Genomic DNA, 22,180 nt, shown 5'->3' with positions numbered 1-22,180 from the left:
TGCTTGGGCCTTCATGAAATCCATGAAGACCGCGACGGCTCTCGCCACTTCCTCTGTAGAGGTCCCCGTTTGGGGAGTTGTTCTCAGTTAAGATTGAGAATGTAAGCTTCGTGGAGGAGGACTCTTTGCATTTGATTGATTCAGCCGAGACAAACTTGTCGGCTAGCAAGAATGATGGGATGGTGACTTCTCCGACACTACCCTTTCTGAGGAAGAGGGAGCTTTTAAAGAAGAAGAAGAAGGTTCCGGTGAGGGTGGAATCAGTGGATTCATTGTCATCGTTATTAGATCTCTCCTCGAAGAGCAAGGATCGTTTTTCCTAGTGCTCTTGGCACTCTTACCACTCTTAGTCATTTTGCTTTGCTAAGATTGGTTGATTTTTGGCTTAATTTGATGTATCTTCCCCACAAACGGCGCCAAATTGATTCAGATGAAAAAAATAGGACTTTCGGCAGACCCTTTTCGAAGGAGAAGACTGATCTCGGTCCAAGTGATGACTGGGCCAAGGATTTCCTGCACAGCAAACACACGTCAACTAGCCTCAGGGGTGGTTGCCGAGGAAGGCCCCTCCGATGTTAAAGTCAGTTAAGTGTATTGAGTGAATAAGCTGTGCAAGAGGATTAATTGCTTTAGGCTTGTATTGAATGAATGTAAGAGATGACAAATGAAGGCTTTTATACCTTTACTCAAAATATGTGAACTGTGTCCAGAAGTCAGATGAGCTTGCCATACTGACTGGGCTTGGCTGACTTAGCATGCTTTTGGAGAGTTGAACCTTGCTTTGGGCTTTTGTAATTAAATCATTTGAAGCGGCCCAATCAGGATGACTGAATTGGACCCAAACATATAATATGTTTACATTATTAAAAACATATATGTTGGGATTAGCTTGAACTCCATGAAATGAACATTGTACGATAGTGAGAGAGTATTATTTTAAAAAATAATGCAATATAATGCTACAATCAAAGTACATGCAATATTCTTACGTGAGAATTCTTCGATCATTTTCAATCACAAATTATTGATGAACATATTCAATTGATTGATTGGCAATTAGCATGTGGATACTATTTAATTTAGGTTGCTTTGAATGATCATTAAAGTTTCTAAATCAAGTTGTCGACCACAATTTTAGTTTTTAATTATATATATAAGAAGGGGGTCATTTCAATTATCTTTTATTTATTTGCACATGTAGTTTTAAACTAAAATTAAATTCCTATTCCTAATTAATCTGAAGTTAGGCTTAGATTTGGAGGTTGGCTTTTTTTTTTGGTTGATGTCTAAATCTGAATGATCTGATAAGGTTTGTTCGTTAAAAGTTAGTTTTTATTGTACTTTTCACTTTTGGGGATTATTGTTGTACTTCACTCACGGCTGGACTAAAAATGCATTAAAAATCATCATTTTTTTGTGTTTGTAACTCTAGACAAAATTTTCGTTGCATTTTGATTCAGAACTTTTGTTGGTCGGTGGTATTTCACATGATAAGCAATGTTGTCAAGATCAACTCATCTATGCCATATATGTGATTAATAATTGAAGAAATTAGCAAAAAAAAAAAGGATTAATGTACGTAGTAATAGTCAAGGTCATAAAAATTCTATAGTTTTCATTTATTTATATAATAAAATAAAATAAAATAAAGAAGAGGGAGGGAGTTAATTATTTTCAATGGAAATTAGGAACAACCATGCATATAGGCTCCTATCTCCGGAGAATACACGTATGCAGAAGGAAAACCAAGTTTGAACCATCAATCTTGATACTAGGCCAGATGTTGAAAGACTTGTAACGAATGCAAGAAGAATAAATAAATGAACAAGATAAATGACACAAATATTATTTAGGTAGTTCAGTAATTAGGTGATACATTATTTGGTACGTACACTAATCTCATTTCACGAGTTAATACACTCACTCTATTATTAGTCTTTAAAACATCGAATAAATACTCATACTACAACTTTTATCAATATGCCGCATTTGACTTATGTGGTTAAACCGTTAAATACTTAAAGTTGGCAAATACTTTGCAGTTTCATGTTTTGAATTTACGTCATGAGCGCCTGTTGCATTTGATTTCTCCTTGAGTTTCATGTTTTGAATATACGTCATGAACTCCTGTTGCCTTTGATTTCTCCTTGAGTTTCATGTTTTGAATATACGTCATGAGCGCCTGTTGCCTTTGATTTCACATTCAATAACATTTTCCACAAAGGCACAAATGTTGTTGCTATAACGAGACTCACATCTTGATCTAAATTACCGGAAACTATTTCTCTCTTTCAAATTGTAGGCTAAAATGTTAAACATGAATTATCACATTTTCATCAGATATATTTTTTTTTGAAACGAAATCGCCCTCTAATACCAATTATATATTTAGAAATGAGGATATATATATTAGGGGTGAGCAAAGACCCAGGGTACCCGGTACCGGACCCGGAACCGGTTAGGATCCGCCGGGTCCGGACCCGGAACTGGTCCCACCGGTTCCGGGACCGGGTCCAAAATGTCGGACCCGGTTGTAACCGGTTCCGGGACCGGGTCCTAAAATTTCGGACCCGGTACCCACTGGGTACCCGGTTTAAACCAATTCCAGTTCCGGGTACCCGGTCCCGGATCCAGACAATCCGGGTACCCGGAACCGGTACTGATTTAGTTATAAAAAATTATTTTTTTTTTAAAAAACCCAACAATCCACAGTCCAATACAACATTAGGCCCATTTCATCCAATTCATTTCTGCTAGGGTTTCTGTCAGCCACTAAGCCTCCTCATTTCATTGAATTCATTTTTGCTAGGGTTTTGTTCTTCTCTGTTCATTCTCAATCTTCTCTGTTCTCCTCTGAAAATCTCATCTTGTCTTCTTTCGTTCTCATCAATTCACTGATTCTCGGTCTTCTTTCGTAAGTATTTTTCTCTTGGTACTCAAAATCTCATCCTCTCTTTCGTTCTCATCAAGCCACCGAACGACTGTCTCTTTCGTAAGTATTTTTCTCACTTTGTTTGCTTTTTGTTTCATCTTGCATATGTAGATCTCTGGTACTGTTTATTGCTGCTTGCATTTTCTTTGGAGATAGTTAGAGTGTTTATGTTAATTTTAATTTTTATTTTCTTCAATTTCTGAGGGTGTTACGAGTGTTTAATATGCTGAAATCAATGAATTGGTACAAATTGACTGCACTTATAGTCTTTTTCTGCAATTTCTGGGTGTTTGAATAGATTCTTATTGAGTATTAATTGGTGGGTACCATTTTTAGTTGCTGTACATGTTTAGTTCAGTCATTGCTTTTATAGAAGTTGTTGTTTGGCTGTTAACATTGTGGTGTTGATCTCAGTACATGAGGTGGGTACACTGGGGTTTCGTTTTAATGATGTTATGTTTGCTGCTTGCATTCTCCCTGATAGAGTTAAAAACATTGGAAGAAACAGAGTCAATAACTCAATGTTCTATCTTTTGGCTTTTACCACTTGCGATGGATTAGTGGAAAAATTGCTTTAGAGGAGATATTTCCCAAAGTTCAAAAATTTTTTGTTGAATTTTTTTCCTGACTGAATGATTAAATAAAAAAATCATACTACACTACACTACAATCCCATCTTCTGATCACATTCACCTTGCATCTTTGCAATAGTGTTTTTTTTTTTTTTTTTTTTTTAATCTAGTTATCATGATATTGGTTTACCTTGTTTTTTCAGATTTTCAGATCTATTTCTTGTTTTATTGAGCTGGTCTTTTCTGAAATTTGTAGTTGTGGAGAAAGATGTAGATGGTGATGCATGTGCAGGAACTACAGTTGGATTTCTATGTAGAATTCTGCTTGTTTAAAAGGTTTTTATAGAGGAGAAAGTGTTTCAACAACTAAAGGAACCTTCTTTTCATAAGATTAATTACCATTTTTTCTTCAAGTCATCTAAAATTTTGGAATTCAGTAAACAAATGAAATATTGGGCCTTTTTTGTTATTACCAGCCCACTTACTCACAACCCATTCATCTTATAAGGAGTACTTATTATTAAAACCCTAAAACTACTCTTCACCGCCCACCAAATGCACTATCTTCACAAATTTCACCAGCCAATATCACCTTATAATTCATCAACCACCCTTTTCCATATTCTTAGATCTATATCAAATTCTTATTTTTTTTATTTTTTGTTTTTTTTTTTGACGAAAAACATATTATGAACTTGTTCTCTCTTACAAATTCTCATTCATGGCATATGAAGAAGTCGGAACCACCACCACATCAACGAAGAACACGTCAATGTTAAGAGAATGAGAGAAGAGGTGATAGTTAAGGGCGGTGACCCGAAGAAGAAGCTCGATTATATATTAAATTATAATTTATATAGATTATTTGACTCATACTAATTTGGTAGTGTATAATTCATGTATTGGTTAGATTTTAGATCTTAATTTGTTCATCTCAATATTCTGGATATTTCTATGGTTTCAAGTTTTTTAATGGCTGGTCAACTATAACACCGGGTACCCGGTTCTAGAACCGGTACCCACCGTTTCCGGTTCCGGGTCTAAAATTTTGGGACCCGGTTGATACCGGTTCCGGGACCAGTTGCAAAATCTTAGACCCGGTACTAACCGGTTTCGGGACTGGGTCCTTAGTTTTTGACCGGGTACCCGGTTTTGCTCACCCCTAATATATATGACGAGGAGGCAAAAAGCATGAGTTATGACTACATATGATATAGTATCATGTAAAATAAATCTAACAGATACTCCAATGACAAGCTAATTTGACAATTAGTTTGTCATGCTACCTAGGATTGCAAAGTCATTCGTCCTTCTAGCTAATTTATACCACAATGGTTAAGCTAATTGTCATTTAGTTTTTTCAACTTTATTTTTTAAATAAATTTTTTTTTATTAGAGACAATTACTTTCTAAGCTAAATAACTTAGCTAAGCTAATTTGCTTGGCCAAGCTAATTATTGAATTATCCTCCAATGGTTTGTCTATTGGCTTAAAAATTATTAAAATTGCAAGCTAGTAGTCCCCAAAAGCAACCATTAGAGTTATTCTATCAATATATGAGAATATATATTATATACACTCACAATTGTACATAGCATTCTTAAAGTATTACATCAAACCTATATATATATATATATATATATATATATATATATATATATATATATATATATATATATATATATATATATTGGAGGGATCCAGTAAGAACACCTCCTTATATAAGAACACTTTCTTATGTAAGAACACCCAATGTTCTAAATTTTTTCTATGTTCTAAATTTTTTTCTACTTATATTCTAAAGTTTTTTCAATGTTCTAAATTATTTCCTATGTTTTAAATTTATTTCAGCTTATGTTCTAAATGTTTTCCTATGTTTTAATAGTTTTCTAGGTTATGTTCTAATTTTTTTCCTATGTTCTAAATTATTGTTCCTATGTTCTAAATTTTTGTTATCTTATGTTCTAAAATTTTCCTATGTTCTATATTTTTTTTCCTATGTTCTAAATTTTTTCTGCTTAATATGTTCTAAAGTTTTTCTTATGTTCTAAATTTTTTTTGCTTATATTGTAAACCCTTTCCTACTTTATGTTTTAAATTTTTGCGGCTTATATTCTAATTTTTTCCTATGTTCTAATTTTTTCTGTTTATGTTCAATATTTTCCTATGTTTTAAAACTTTCTATCTATGTTCCAAACATATATTTTTAATAACAAAAAGTACTCTCTTTATCCCCATAAATAGTTCTTGTTTGTGTTTTTTCACGATATTTAAAAAAATTGAAGGAGAAAGTGGATAAAAGTACATTGAAAGTGAAATAAAGCTATACAAAAGTACAAGGCAAGTGGATAATTTAAGGGGAAAAAAGTGAAAAGTACAATTATAGACAAAAGTTAGAGAGAGAAAGTGGAAAAAAAAAGTAAAGGCAAGTGAATAATTTAAGGGTAAATTAGAAACTTCAATGAATAAAGTTAAAAAAAATGAGGGTATTATGATCTTTACATCCTATCCAGAAATGGAAAAAGGAATAACATTTTGGGTCTCCAAATAGGAAATCATGAACTATAATATGGGGCGGAGGGAGTATATCAAATTAACACTAAGTTATATATATTTCGTACGCGCAAATAATTGGCTTGAAATGATTTATGAGCAAAATATTGTGGGATTCATACAAACTCTCATCTCCACATTATAAAAATGAACCTATGTGGGATTCGAACCTAGATTTTTTGTGCATTTGCACAATGCTCTACCCGTTGAGCTAGTAGGTTAATGTAAATAAAACATTATTTTAATTTGTTATTGAATTAATTGACCCCTATGTGAACCAAAACTTATAACACATCACTTAATTGAGGTTTAATATCTATATGTATTAAAAATAAAAATTAGTATGACAATATACCTTATATTATAAGTCAAACATCACTACAATTAAATGCTAGAAAAAGGATATCAATAAAATATACACTATGTTTGAATAGAGAGAAATGGAGGTAAAGAGAAGAGAAATAGAGGGATGCATCCTCCCTTGTTTGGATATCTAATGCAAGGAGGGAAGGGGAGGGAATTGAAAGGATCCATTTTCCTTCCACTTTTAATTAATCAAATCCCTCCATTGTTGGAGAGATTTGGAAGGAAAATGGAAGGTCTCCTTCTTTCTCCCGTCACCTCCCTTTCTCTTCCTTCTTTATCCTTCCCCTTCCTTTCCCTTCACTATTGTTATCCAAACATAGTGATATAGTTTCTGGTTCCCTTTACATAAAACCAATTGCAAGTTTGACAAAGAGCTGGTGTAAGCTAAGTCACATTACCATCATCAATGTCAATGATCAATCATGTATACATTGTGCCATATGCCCATGCTGATATAATATTTTGTCATCTCTATAACCTGGCTCATACCAAAATTAGGCACTAATATACCACTATCATGCTATAACTCATACCACTGTCATGCTATAACCATATTGCTCGATATGAAATAATAAGCCATGCTCGGTATGAAATAATAAGCCAGGTAAAGGTGGGTAGCGTGTCATGTCGGGTCACCACGGGCTGTGTCTTGCCGAGCCTGGTGGTGGCTCGTACATGTGCCTACATTTTGGCGGGTCGGGCCACAATTTGGCACACCCTAGCACACGGCACGCCAGGCACGTGGGCTGTGCCGAGCTGGGCTGGGCATTGTGCCGCCCATAATTTTTAATTTTTTTAAAAAAAATAAATTGATATATTTTTTTGAACAACTTTTAAAATGGATATACTATTTAAATAATTTTATTAATTTATGTTTATGTTAATGTATTATTATATTATTTGAAGGTTCAATGGGCACTCAAGAGGGGGGGGTGAATTGAGTGTTAAGTAATCGTTGGCTAATTTTGCTTCTTTTCGGATTATGTGTGAGGAACCAGTTGTGCTGGTTCCCGTACGCAGCGGAATATAAATAAGCAATAAAGAAGACAACAAATTTAACGAAATAAAACAAAGCAATAAAGAACACAACAAATTTAACGAGGTTCAGCCAACTCAGGCCTACGTCCTCCTATCCTAAGTTCTTTATTAATCTACTCCGAAAAACAAAGACAAAGAACACTCTGCTGTTCCCTACTCCGGGAACCAGCAAACCCCACACTCTACTCCGAGTGTGCTCTCGACTTACACTCGTAAGCCCAATGTGTTTGAACTCACAAACACTCACCCAGCCTTTAACCCCTTTGTTAAAGACTCAATACAAGAATCAAGAACTCCCCTTTGATCTCACTTCTACAAAGCTAATTAAGAGAAAAAGTTTAAGTACTAGAATGCTCTTGTATATAACTTGATGAATGGGATTAGTGCTTAAGTATATGCTCTCAAATAATTGCTCTTTTAATTTCTGGAGAGGCACACGAAATATGTGAAATAAGATGAGTTTATATAAGCTTAGATTCCTAAAACCTAGTTTCCTTAAATCACACAATCTTAGAGAATAAGATATAATGTAATTTTAGGAAAGTTTTTATCTTATTTGATTTAATCACAAAGATAGAATCAATTAAGATAAATACTCCTAGTTTTTAGGTAACCAAGAATATTTCATCTTATTTCCAGCTGCACAAAATATTTTCAAAATAATCTTTTCGAAAAAATCTTTTTGTAAAATCTTTTTCCAAAACGGCAGCTCGAATACAGTGAACCTGGTTCCCCGACCTGGTTCCCTGAATTGAAACATGTTATGAAACCTGTTCCAACTTTGTACCAGATTTCATATCATACTTCAATATACTTTTAAGCACTTATATAACCCAAACATGCAAGCATACTACGGAGCATATTACATGAAAACCTAGATAACATATTAAAGCATAAATCGTCTTTTCTTCATGTAATCTTCAAGACTTGAATCTTCCTTGAATACTTCTATTATGAGCAAACAATCTTTCTTCGAAATATCTTCGAAAGGCTTCTATGCTCCAAGTCTTGGAATCAACTCAACTACTGCACATGTAACATGGTTAATGCACAATAAAGAGTATGTGACTGCTTTACCACGTAGCAACCATGGAAACATTACATACTGGTTCCCTACCAGTACATAACACTTTTATCATATAACTGTTCCCTGTATAAAGACAAGTTAGTTCAATAAGAAAACTCATGTAAGTAATAACTTGTCTGGGGAAACAGTGTTCTATGTTAGCTGGTTCCCCCAACTGTATCGAACACTTTCAAGGACCTGTTTCCCTTAGCTGTTTGTCATCATTCAAAACTATCAATCAAAACCTAAGGGACTCAACAAATTCCCCCTTTTTGATGATGACAAACTCTTGATGTTCTTGAACCTGTGGACATGCTCAAAAAGAAAAACCGTCAAAAACTTCAAGGACTCAAAACTCTTTGGAACAAGTCAGTTAGGCCAACTGGTTCCCTAAACAGAAAATAGAAAATACGAAATAAAAAGACTCAAACTGACTCAATCTAAACTAGCTAAACCTTAGGCTTCAACTTCAGACTACTTCCCCCTTTTGGCATCATTAAAAAGTATCCACAAGTAAAAGCAATGTGCACAAGTTAATGTGCTTATCCATACAATGGCATCAACCACCATTCAAGCATTATGCTGCAAAAAGAGATTAGTCAAACAGTTCATACCATAGCAGAGTTAGTAGTTCATACAAGCCAACAAAGTTCAACCAAAGAAGCCCAAATCCATCCAAAAAGAAAGTTCATGGAATGGAGAGAAGTAGACAGACCAACAAAATCAGTTATTTTAGAATAAACATGAGGGTGAGGAAACAAGAACAGAAACAGCATCACTCCTCATCATCATTCTCGTTCCCTTCCTCCTCCTCAAACTTTGCAACATCTTCTGTATTATCATCTGATTCCTCTTCATCTTTGTCACCATGCTCTGCTTAAACCAAAATCATTGTATTACTAAGCATATTCTTGTGATTCCCCAATCTGTTTCAAAACCACTTCCTGACCTGCTGGTTCCTCTTTTTTTTTTTTTTTTTTTTTTTTTTTTTTTTTTTTTTTTTTTATAAATCATGAGAGATATGTACTGATTCAGAATGTTCTCCTTGTTGCATAACGAGTGCAAAACTAGCATCACATCAATCAAGCAAGGAGGTTCTTGCTGGTACCCTTTTTCTCTTGGTTCCTGGAACAGCGTCAATGGACTGTTCCTCCTGCACCTTCTCAGTGAACTTCTTTAATTGAGTTACTCTACTTCGTACCATGGTCTTAGCAGTGGGTGTCTCCTCATAATAACCAACAACCTCTATTTCATCCTTTTCACTTTGACTTTTCTGAATTTCCTCCAACTTCGGGCTTAAGGACATTTATGCTTCCTTCTGATGTTCCCCCTGAGACTGAGCTGGTTCCTTGAGTGAACAGTAACCAAATGAACAATGATGAATTTAAATCATACGAGAGAGAGAAAGAGAATTTCGAGTGATGATGATTGATGATCTGCACAAAGGGTTAGTGTATATTTTAACAATGAAGCACAAAGAGAGAAGAAGGAAAGAAAAGAGTTAGTTGAGCCAATAAAAAGCAACTGTAAAGGATATTTTTAAAATTGAAATCAAAAATTTGGTAATTATCTTTTACCATAATTATCTCAACCAACTATAAATAAGGCATATGATATGTTTGCCTTTTATATGGGATTAAATAACTGAAATAAGATAAATTCCTTCCAAAAGGAAATATCTTATAGTAATCTTCCGAAAATAAAAGATATTATCGGATGACATATCAGAGCTGGTCTGCTGTTTCCCTTTGCTGGTACCTGTATAGAACCATGTCACGCTGTTTCTGGCAATTCAGCCTGATTTCACCTGTTTCTTACAACAATGATTCTCAATCCTTTTGAGATTTTGAACCATCTACACAACACTTGAAAGATATCAACATAAGTATGTACACACACTATACAAGAGAATACCATTCTAACCAATCATTGAAGGAAGTAATTGAAGCCAATACCTAAAGTCTAACTAGACCTAAAAGGACTCTTAACCTACAAAAAGACTCTCTACACAAAGGCTTTGTGAAGATATCAGCAATTTGATCTTCACTTTTACAAAACAACATCTCCACCAATCCTTTTTCCACATTGTCTCTTAAAAAATGGTGTCTTATTTCAATGTGTTTTGTCTTGGAGTGTTGCACAGGATTCTTTGAAATATTGATTGCACTAGTGTTATCACAGAAAATAGGAACACTTTTATAAATAACACCAAAATCTTTCAGCTGGTTCCTTATCCACAGTAGCTGGGAACAGCATGAAGCTGCAGCTATATATTCAGACTCTGCCGTGGATAGGGCCACTGAATTTTGCTTTTTAGAACCCCATGAAATTAGACAAGAGCCAAGAAAGTGTGCCATACCTGATGTGCTCTTTCTATCAACTAAGAAACCAGCATAATCTGCATCTGTGTATCCAATAAGATCAATGGTACTGCCTTTGGGGTACCACAATCCCAGATTTGCTGTTCCTACAAGATACCTAAGTATCCTTCTAACAGCCTTCAAGTGAGATTCCTTTGGATTGCTTTGAAACCTAGCACACAAACCAACAGAAAACACAATGTCAGGTCTACTAGCTGTTAGGTAAAGTAGAGAACCTATCATTCCTCTATAAAGAGAAGCTTCAACATCTTTTCCCTTAAGATCAGCATCTAATTTTGTAGATGGGGGAACAGGTGTATCATAAGCTTTGCTGTTCTCCATGCCGAATTTTTTCAGCAACTCTTTTAAGTACTTTTGTTGATGGATCATTATTCCATCATCCATTTGCTTAATCTGCAGCCCTAGGAAGAATCCTAGTTCTCCCATCATGCTCATTTCAAATTCACTCTGCATAAGATTAGCAAATTCATCACATAAAACCTGATTAGTAGCACCAAATAAAATATCATCAACATAAATTTGTACTACAATCAAGTGTTTCCCCCTGGTTCTTATGAACAAGGTCTTGTCTACTGTTCCCCTCTTGTAATCATTTGCCATCAAGAAATTGGACAATCTTTCATACCAAGCCCTCGGAGCTTGTTTCAACCCATATAATGCTTTGTCCAACTTGTACACATGTTGGGGGAACAGTGCATCTTCAAAACCAGGTGGCTGCTCCACATATACTTCTTCCTTTAAATATCCATTGAGGAAGGCAGTCTTTACATCCATCTGAAACAGCTTAAAATTCATGTGAGCAGCATAAGCAATTAAAATCCTAATAGCCTCTAGCCTAGCTACTGGTGCAAACGTCTCATCATAGTCAATTCCTTCTTGTTGATTGTACCCTTGCACCACTAGCCTTGCTTTGTTTCTGACTATAGTACCAAGGTCATCTAACTTGTTTCTAAAGACCCATCTAGTGCCAATGACTGATCTTTCCTTGGGACGGGGAACCAGGTGCCAAACCTGGTTCCTCTGAAACTGATTTAACTCATCTTGCATAGCTAGTACCCAATCAGGATCAGTCAATGCCATTTTATAGTCAGTAGGCTCTACATTAGACAAGAAAGAATAGAAAGCACAAAAGTTTTGAAAAACATTTGTTCTCGTTTGAATCCCCTTATTTATATCACTAATTATTTGATCAGTGGGATGAGAAGATTGATATCTATAACTTTTAAAATTAAGACTGTTTTGTGCTTTCTCATTAAGTTGGGAACCAGCATGTTCATGGATCTCTCCTTCTTCTGAGGAGCCAGGAGGATTCACATTCATGCTGTTTCCTCTATCATTACTTACCTCAGGTTCAGGAGTGGTACCTTCTTCTGTTTCCCCTGAACTCATTACCTGTCTATTATTTGAGGAACCATCAGGACTTGGTTCCCCTTCAGAGTCCTCATTATCTTCATTTTCTTCTCTAGGCACTTCATCATTATCATCTGGTGGAGTATTTGGTAGGCCTAGATCTGCTTGCACTTCATCCGTGGGACCAGTATACTGGTTCCCCGTGAAATCCATCAATCCAATCACTTCATCAGGTTGTACCTGCGCAATCTCAGAAGACATGTTAAATTCATCAAAAATGACATGGACACTCTCCTCAACACGAAGAGTCCTTTTATTAAAGACTCTATATGCTTTGCTGTGAGAAGAGTATCCAAGGAAGATTCCCTCATCACTTCTAGGATCAAATTTATCAAGCTGGTCCTTCCCATTATTATGCACATAACATTTACATCCAAAAATGCGAAAATATGTAATGTTGGGCTTTCGACCTTTAAGCAGTTCATAGGGAGTCTTATATAACTTTGGTCTAATGAGACCTCTATTCAATATATAGCAAGCAGTGTCAACAGCTTCTCCCCAAAAACTCTTTGGGAGACCACTCTCAATGAGCATCGTCCTCGCCATCTCCTCAAGAGTTCTATTCTTCCTTTCTACAACACCATTCTGTTGAGGTGTTCTAGGGGCTGAGAAGTTGTGATTAACTCCATGTTCCCTACAATAATCAATAAAGTTAGCATTTTCAAATTCAGTACCATGGTCTGATCTTACCGAGACCAGCTTGTGGGTGAGCTGGTTCTCCACTTGTTTCACCAATGTTACCCATTCTTCAAACGTTTCATCCTTTGTGTGTAACATCATTACCCAAGTGTACCTGGAATAATCATCAACCATAACACAGACATATCTATGACCTCTTCGACTTTGTACTCTCATGGGACCACACAAATCAATGTGTACAAGTTCGAAGGGTCTGCTGGTACTCAAAACAGTTTTAGACTTAAAAGAATTTTTGACCTGTTTCCCCCTTACACATTCAGAACAAACTTTATCAGCTTCATACTTAATGTTAGGAAGGCCTACAACTAAGTCACGTGTTTTAAGTTTGTTTAGAAGTGTTAGGCTAGCATGTCCAAACCTCTTATGCCAAATCCATTGATTATTGTCAGAAACAGCTCTCAAACAGATGGACTTGTCTTGAGGGATTTTATCTAAGAAGGTAATGTAAACATCATGCTTCCTGGTTCCCTCACATACAAGTTCTCCTGTTTGTGAGTTAACTATGTGACATAGGTTGGCTTGAAACTCAACTATATTACCTTTGTCACATAATTGAGAAATACTCAAGAGATTATGTTGCAAGCCTTCAACATAATAAACATCATCTATTGCGTTAGAAAGTGTCTTACCAACCTTACCTAAACCAGTGATGGTTCCCTTGTTGTTATCCCCAAAGGTGACACTTCCTCCATCAAAGGCCACTAGTGAAAGGAATTGATCTTTATCCCCGGACATGTGTCTTGAGCAACCACTGTCCAAATACCAATAGGTGTCTCCCTTCACTCTAGCCTGCAAGAGCAAATCAAACATTAGTTTTAGGAACCCAAACATACTTGGGTCCCTTTTCAACAACATTAACATCTTGTTGATCCTTTCTTCTCCACACATATTTTACACCCTTGCTGTTCTTATTAGCACTAATATTCTTAGCTGGACATTCATGTATCTTATGTCCATTTTTACCACAATGAAAACACACATGCATTTCTTTAGTCATGACATACTTGCCTCGTTGATATTCTTTGATCCAGGTGGTTTCTCTGGGAGACCAGTTAGTCCTGGTTCTCTGTCTAGTATAACCAAGACCAACTTTTCCTCTGTTTCCTCTTGATGAAGTCAGGTAATTTAAGGATTCTTGAGCATTCAATAATTTGTCCACATGTCTATGACTATCATTAAGTTCTTTTTCTCTGGTTTCAAGTGTTTTAGTTAACAATTCGTTTTTCTCTTTAAGAAAATCAAAGTTACTTTTTAAAGCTTCGAATTGTAGATTAAGTTTTGAAACCATAGAGTCAATAGACATGTCAACAATCACTGGTTGCTTGTCCTTTTTCAGTTGATTGATTTCCGCATGCAAATCACAAATATTACTTTCATACTTATCAATCGTATTACTGACATCTACACTGGTACCTGTAGGGGAAACAGTGAACTGTGCAGCTTTAAGTGAAGCAATTTCCTTGTGAGAGTTTTCCAGGTTGTAAGCCAATGTTTCAAAGGCCTTCAACAAGGAAGTTCTAGTACACGAATTTGCTTTACTTATAGCTACTGAAAAATCAAGAGTATCACTAGTGGTTGATAAGTCTCTAGGGAACCAGGAGGTCAGATCCTCTTCTCCATCAATTGGTTCAAACGATCTTTCCTTTTCTAGTTCCACTTTACACTTGTCCAATTCAACCTCTAGTTCTGCTACTTGATTTTTTAGTTCATAACAGACTCCTTCTAGATGATCACAACTAGCAATAGCAATATTACATTCACCACGTTTTTCTTTTAATTCTCTTTTGCAAGTTATGTATGTTTCACTTAGTTTATAGCATTCATCTAGTAAGGAATCAATACAAGCAAGCATATTTTCTCTATCATATTCATGCATATCTTCTCTAATTTGCTCTAAGCTTACCTTGCGTTCATGTAATACATCCTTCTTTGCCATAAAGCATTTGTTGAATGTACTGGTTCCCCCTCTGGTTCCTGGACCAGTGCTGTTTTCCTTGATGTTTGTAAAGGCAGTTAGGCAAACATCTGAGTTGGATGATCCTTCTTCTTCATCTGACCCTGAGTCAGAGTCTCCCCACATGGAAGCTATCATGGCATTCTTGTATGCTTGTTTATCTCCGGATTTAGACTGTTTGTCATTCCACTTAGGACAATCTCGAATAAGATGTCCTTTTTCTCCACACTTGAAACATCCTGTAGAAGAAGAATTAGAGTTAGATTTTTTATAGTTTTTAAAATGCTTACCTTTGAAATTCTTTCTTTGATCTCGAAGAGATCTCTCAAATCTTTTTGCAATCATGCTAATTTCATCTTCTACTGTTCCCTTAAGCGCCATGCCTCTTGCTGGTTTCTTCTCAGACTTAGAGTCAATCAGCATCTCATGAGTCATAAGGGAACCAATCAGCTGTTCCAGAGACAAGGTAGACAGATCCTTTGCTTCATATACTGCTGTTACCTTGGCTGTCCATGCATCTGTTCAACTACGCAATAATTTTCTCACAAGATCCTCGTCAGATAAATTTTTACCAAGAGATCTAAGATCATTTACAATAGTCATAAACCTACGAAAGCAATCATTGATTTTTTCATTTTTATTCATGGCAAACAATTCATATTTAGACATGATTAAATCAATTTTAGACCGTTTTACCTCGCTGGTTCCCTCAAACGCAAGTTCAAGGGTGTCCCATATCTCCTTAGCACTACTACAGCCAGAGATACGATTTGTTTCGGTCTCACCTATTGCTTGTTGTAGTATTGACATTTCCTTAGCATTCTTTTCCAGCAACTTGTAATCAGCAATGACCAATTCGCTATCCTTCTTGGGAACCTGGTTCCCCTCAACATCTGTCTTGAGAATGATATTAGGACCATTTTTAACTACGAGCCAGCATTCATAATCAATACCCATGATAACATTCTGGATCCTGTTCTTCCACCAAGCATAATTATTTCCATTAAACTTGGGTGACTTGTTGTCATAACCGATTGCACTTAATTCTTGAGTACTCATTCTTAACTCCTCTAGATGTTACTCTTTCGAGAAGCTTAGGCTCTGATACCAATTGAAGGTTCAATGGGCACTCAAGAGGGGGGGGGGTGAATTGAGTGTTAAGTAATCGTTGGCTAATTTTGCTTCTTTTCGGATTATGTGTGAGGAACCAGTTGTGCTGGTTCCCGTACGCAGCGGAATATAAATAAGCAATAAAGAAGACAACAAATTTAACGAAATAAAACAAAGCAATAAAGAACACAACAAATTTAACGAGGTTCAGCCAACTCAGGCCTACGTCCTCCTATCCTAAGTTCTTTATTAATCTACTCCGAAAAACAAAGACAAAGAACACTCTGCTGTTCCCTACTCCGGGAACCAGCAAACCCCACACTCTACTCCGAGTGTGCTCTCGACTTACACTCGTAAGCCCAATGTGTTTGAACTCACAAACACTCACCCAGCCTTTAACCCCTTTGTTAAAGACTCAATACAAGAATCAAGAACTCCCCTTTGATCTCACTTCTACAAAGCTAATTAAGAGAAAAAGTTTAAGTACTAGAATGCTCTTGTATATAACTTGATGAATGGGATTAGTGCTTAAGTATATGCTCTCAAATAATTGCTCTTTTAATTTCTGGAGAGGCACACGAAATATGTGAAATAAGATGAGTTTATATAAGCTTAGATTCCTAAAACCTAGTTTCCTTAAATCACACAATCTTAGAGAATAAGATATAATGTAATTTTAGGAAAGTTTTTATCTTATTTGATTTAATCACAAAGATAGAATCAATTAAGATAAATACTCCTAGTTTTTAGGTAACCAAGAATATTTCATCTTATTTCCAGCTGCACAAAATATTTTCAAAATAATCTTTTCGAAAAAATCTTTTTGTAAAATCTTTTTCCAAAACGGCAGCTCGAATACAGTGAACCTGGTTCCCCGACCTGGTTCCCTGAATTGAAACATGTTATGAAACCTGTTCCAACTTTGTACCAGATTTCATATCATACTTCAATATACTTTTAAGCACTTATATAACCCAAACATGCAAGCATACTACGGAGCATATTACATGAAAACCTAGATAACATATTAAAGCATAAATCGTCTTTTCTTCATGTAATCTTCAAGACTTGAATCTTCCTTGAATACTTCTATTATGAGCAAACAATCTTTCTTCGAAATATCTTCGAAAGGCTTCTATGCTCCAAGTCTTGGAATCAACTCAACTACTGCACATGTAACATGGTTAATGCACAATAAAGAGTATGTGACTGCTTTACCACGTAGCAACCATGGAAACATTACATACTGGTTCCCTACCAGTACATAACACTTTTATCATATAACTGTTCCCTGTATAAAGACAAGTTAGTTCAATAAGAAAACTCATGTAAGTAATAACTTGTCTGGGGAAACAGTGTTCTATGTTAGCTGGTTCCCCCAACTGTATCGAACACTTTCAAGGACCTGTTTCCCTTAGCTGTTTGTCATCATTCAAAACTATCAATCAAAACCTAAGGGACTCAACATTATTATTGTTCTTTTTATTATTCTTATTTTTATTATTATAGTTCTTTATTATTATTTATGTTATTTTTATTATTTATTTATTATAATTAATTTTATTTTTTATTATTTAGCAAAAAGTAACAATGCATATAATTAAAAAAAGGTTTACGAGTACGATAACACAAGAATATAGCCGGTAGATTGTGAAAAGTAGCGTTAAAAACTAGTTGTTGCAAATATGGCTGTTGGAAAGAGCCGTTTGAAGCAGCGATTTGCATGGGCCGTGCCAAGCGTGCTGCATGCCGTGCTAGGTCGTGCCACGTGCCGTGCTGCGGGCCAAAGTACCGTGCCGCCCGCGGGTTCGTGCCGTGCTCGTGCCGAATTTTCAAAATCGTGTACACAGCACGGCCCACGGCCCACCCCTTGGTCATCATGTCGTGTCGTGCCGCTGGCGTGCTCATGCTGTGCCATGCCAATCTCGTGTCGGGCCTGTATCACCTGCGGGCCGGCCCAGTCCATGCCCAACTCTATTTCCATGTCACTGAACATAGTATTCCACAACATCATATCCTTAAGTGACATCATATCATAGTGCTTATGTCTCTAACATCAATACAGCTAGCTCATAGAATTCCATAATAACTTTTCTATCATCAGCCAAGTCAAAAGTTGCCTAGCTAATTTCACATCCCCACATAAAATAAACCCATTGATCATGGAGGTCCAACCAACAACATTTCTCACTGTATTTCATCAAATACCTTAAATGCTCGTCAAACCTCACCGGAACCGAGTACACCTCAATCAACGTAGTAGTTGGACCACAAATGAGTTTCTCTTAAACCTATTTTTCAACACAACGGAATGAACTTGCTCTCTCTCGCACAAAACAGAACTTACCATAAGATTTCAAAATCATAAAAAAAGTATAACAAGTTAATAACTTAGCTTCATAAAAGATTCAATCATTTTCCCAAAGATGACTATACCAAGTTGGTAAATTCCAAAATAAGCTTATTATATGCATTTGCCATAGTAATCATTCATTCTGAAGCTCCATCATATAAAATCTTTTCTACGATAAGAAACTCCATTTGTTACATTCCCTCTCAAAATATTACTTGTATTATAGATGCATAATTAATAAGAAAATTAGAATATAACATTACTTTTTGTTAATGATTTTTCTGAAAAAAGTGAAACATGTGTAATAAAGTCAGCACCATCTAACTTCCATGATTAGACAATTTTATAATTTAGAACATAAAAATCATACGACATTATTGTTCAGAACATAAAAATCATCACACATGATATATCCCTATAAAATCACACATGATATTTAGAACATAAGGAGCATGGTTTAGAACATAACAAAATTAAATCAGAAAAAAATAATAAAAAATCACACATGATAACAAACCTGAACGAGTTTAAGACAATGAAGGACTCTGATGAAAGTCAATATCCAAATCCATGACCATCAAACATGAAAATACCCAGAAAAAATTAAAATAATTCGAAAACATAAGCCCAAAAAAATCGAAAAAACCACACAGAAAAAAATTTCTAATACAATTATAAAAAAATTAATAAATTTAAGATGAAATAATGGCACAAACTGATAAAATTTAGCACAAAAATCGAACACAATTGAACAAATTAAGCCGAAAAATCAAACAAAAATTGAAAATATTTAAGCGAATAAATTGAGCCATAATTTAAAAAATTAAACCTAAAAAACGAAAATTAAAAGAACATTATACATTGAAACAATCGATTAACATGAAGAATTTGATAATGAAATTGATAAACATAACAAAATTTGATGAATAATTTTCGCCCAAAATACACAAGGATGAGAGAGAAAGAGATACCTGCTTGAAATTTTAGAGAGTGAAGATACTTGAAAGAGGAAGAAGAGAGGAGGGTGTATGTCTAATGCAAGAAATTACAAAAATGCCTTGCTGTATTTAAGGCGGTTGGATCATATTTAATCAACAACCCTGATTTGTTTTTATATAATCCCTCCGTCCTAGAATACGTGAGACTTTAGACTTTTTTCACTAATCATGTATTAACATTGGCCATAATTTTTTATTAACATAATAAAAACATATTTTATCATAAAATATGTAGTTAGAGAGGTATATTAATACAAAGTTTCATAATATAATTAGTAAAATAATTTTCATTAATATTTAAAATATAAAAATAAAGTCAAAATATTGCATTGATATGTGTACAATGTTGACTGTGTCATGTATAAAAGGAGTATAATAGTGTTCATTCTTATACTGAGGAGTGTTCTTAAATGAACCTTCCTAAATATATATATATATAAACGGCCCCTTCATACTTACGGCGACTGTTGATTAGGTGGGGTTTCACCCCTAATAGTTAGCTAATTAGTAGAGTTGGTTAAACTTGTACCAAAATGATAGTCAGAGCTATTACAAACCGAAAGTTGAGCCGCAACAGGCGGCAAAATAATTACAAAATGTTCTAGAATGGATACTTCATTTCGAAGGGAGCTAGTAGTTCTAGGTAGAACCAACATGGTTCTTCTGGCCACCGCATCTGCTTCCATGATTGCTCCCCTGTTGACCTTGGACAGCTTTACCCTTCCTGCGGTTTTGATCAGGTCCTTGCACATCAAATAATAGTTTTCCATTTCATCAAGGCAAGGAATAGATTTGCTAATTATTCCAGCAACAGCTCTCTGACAATCCGATTGTATGTACACATCAGCCCATCCCTCCCTACTAGTCTTGGTTAAAGTTGTAATGATGGCTAAAGTTTCAGCCATGTTAGTAGAGGTGGAGGAAGTGTGAACCGCAATTCCTTTGATCCAATTCCCATATTTACTCCTACATATGCAAGCAATTCTAGCCCCCTAAGTATTGGGTTTGAAGGATGCATCCACCATAATATTGAACTCATTTTCCAGGCTGGGGTTAGGGGTAATGCTGGTTATCTAGTCATTCTGGCTGGAAGGTTGTTTATTAGCAATGTATTTAAGAGAGTTGGTCCAGGTTTGAACAGGGATAGATTTTTTGTTAAAAACCCAGTAATTTCTCCTAAGCCACATTCTCCAAATGATTTGAGCAAATGACTCATTATTCTAGGGGAGGTTTAAAAAGCTATGAACAGTAGAGATGGTAAGGTTCTCCTTCCACCAATGAGAGTGGTTAGAGCATGGGTTGGTGGTGGGAGGGTGGATGATGTTCCAAACTTCCTTAGCTCTATGGCAGTCCCTACAGATGTGAAGGATAGTCTCTTTCTCACCAGGGCAAAAAGAACAACAATCAAAGGGTATGATGTGTCTATAATGGAGTTGATCAGCTGTAAGAAGCCTACCCCCTAGCCTATAAGCATAGCCACAAGAAGAATTTGTTTGGGGGGGGAATATGGAAATTCTAGAAAGAAGTGTTAAAGGAAGGAAAATGGAGATTGGGTTGATAAAAGTCCTAGAGATGATTATAGGCAGATTGGCTATCAAAGAAGCCTTCTTTTCTCAGTGAAGAGAAGATAAAATTATCTCCAGTACAGGGAAAGACAGCTGAATTTATGAACTGAGTGATATTAGGAGGAAAAAAATGGTAAGCTTGGATTTGATTTAAATCCATTTTTCCTTATTTGAGGATGCTTATCACCTTCCTATCTTCTTCTTCATGGGGGAGTGGACCACGGACTAGAGATCTTAGGCTTCACAGATCAATTAGTCCAGAAGTTGAAGTTATCCCCTTTCCCAATTCCCCACTGGGAGAAATGGGTGAGAATGTCCTATCCCTTGCCAGCATCCAACCAGATATGGGATCCCCTATTAAAGGGGGTGCAGTTGGCTTTGTAACAATATTTTTATTTGACAATGATGGCAGACAAGGCTGAGGAGTTTTGGAGTTTCCAGCACATTTTGGCCATGCAAAACTTTGTTTTGCAGATCAGCTTTCCTAAAACCCAACCCCCATATTTCCTTTGGGCAACATATTTTGACCCAAGCAATAAGAGGGACCTTTTTAGACTCAGAAGTTACACCCCAGAAGAATTTATCATAGATTGATCGATTTCTGAGGTGATCTTTTTGGGAGACAAATGGTCTGCATAGAGTAGACAAGTATAGAAGAGAGGGTCATGATTGTGAAATGACAAGTTTATGTGAGAAATTGAACATACCAACTTAAGCACACATTATGACTTCATAACCATGCTTAAAAGGGTTTAAAATTGCTGTAGATTAGGGATGCAACAATGCATTTAATCTAACCTTGACATGCTTAAATTAATCAAGGCATTAAGATTTAAAAAATTTCATTGAAAACGAAAAAAAAACCCTTCGAAAACAGGTTTCTGGTTGGATTTTGGCTTTTGGACAGCCTTCAAAGACTCAAAGAGGGTTGAAAAAAATTTAGACAATGATTCCACCTAAAACACTATTTTTGAGTCGAAGTCTGAGTTCTTAGGCCAAAATTAGAAAAATACGAGATTAAAAATATTTTAAAAACGTGCTTCTAATCTAATTAGAAAGCAAAAACCAGAATTTAAATCTATTTTAAATCACCTTAATTAATTACTAATTGCAATAATAAAAAAAGAGTGCGGCTCCGATACCGCTGTTGGGTTTCGTAGAAACCTTCTCTATGCAGAGTAGA

This window comes from Chenopodium quinoa, unplaced genomic scaffold (assembly GCF_001683475.1).
Source record: "Chenopodium quinoa cultivar QQ74 unplaced genomic scaffold, ASM168347v1, whole genome shotgun sequence".
Lineage (NCBI taxonomy): Eukaryota > Viridiplantae > Streptophyta > Magnoliopsida > Caryophyllales > Amaranthaceae > Chenopodium > Chenopodium quinoa.
This window is presented reverse-complemented; position numbering follows the sequence as displayed.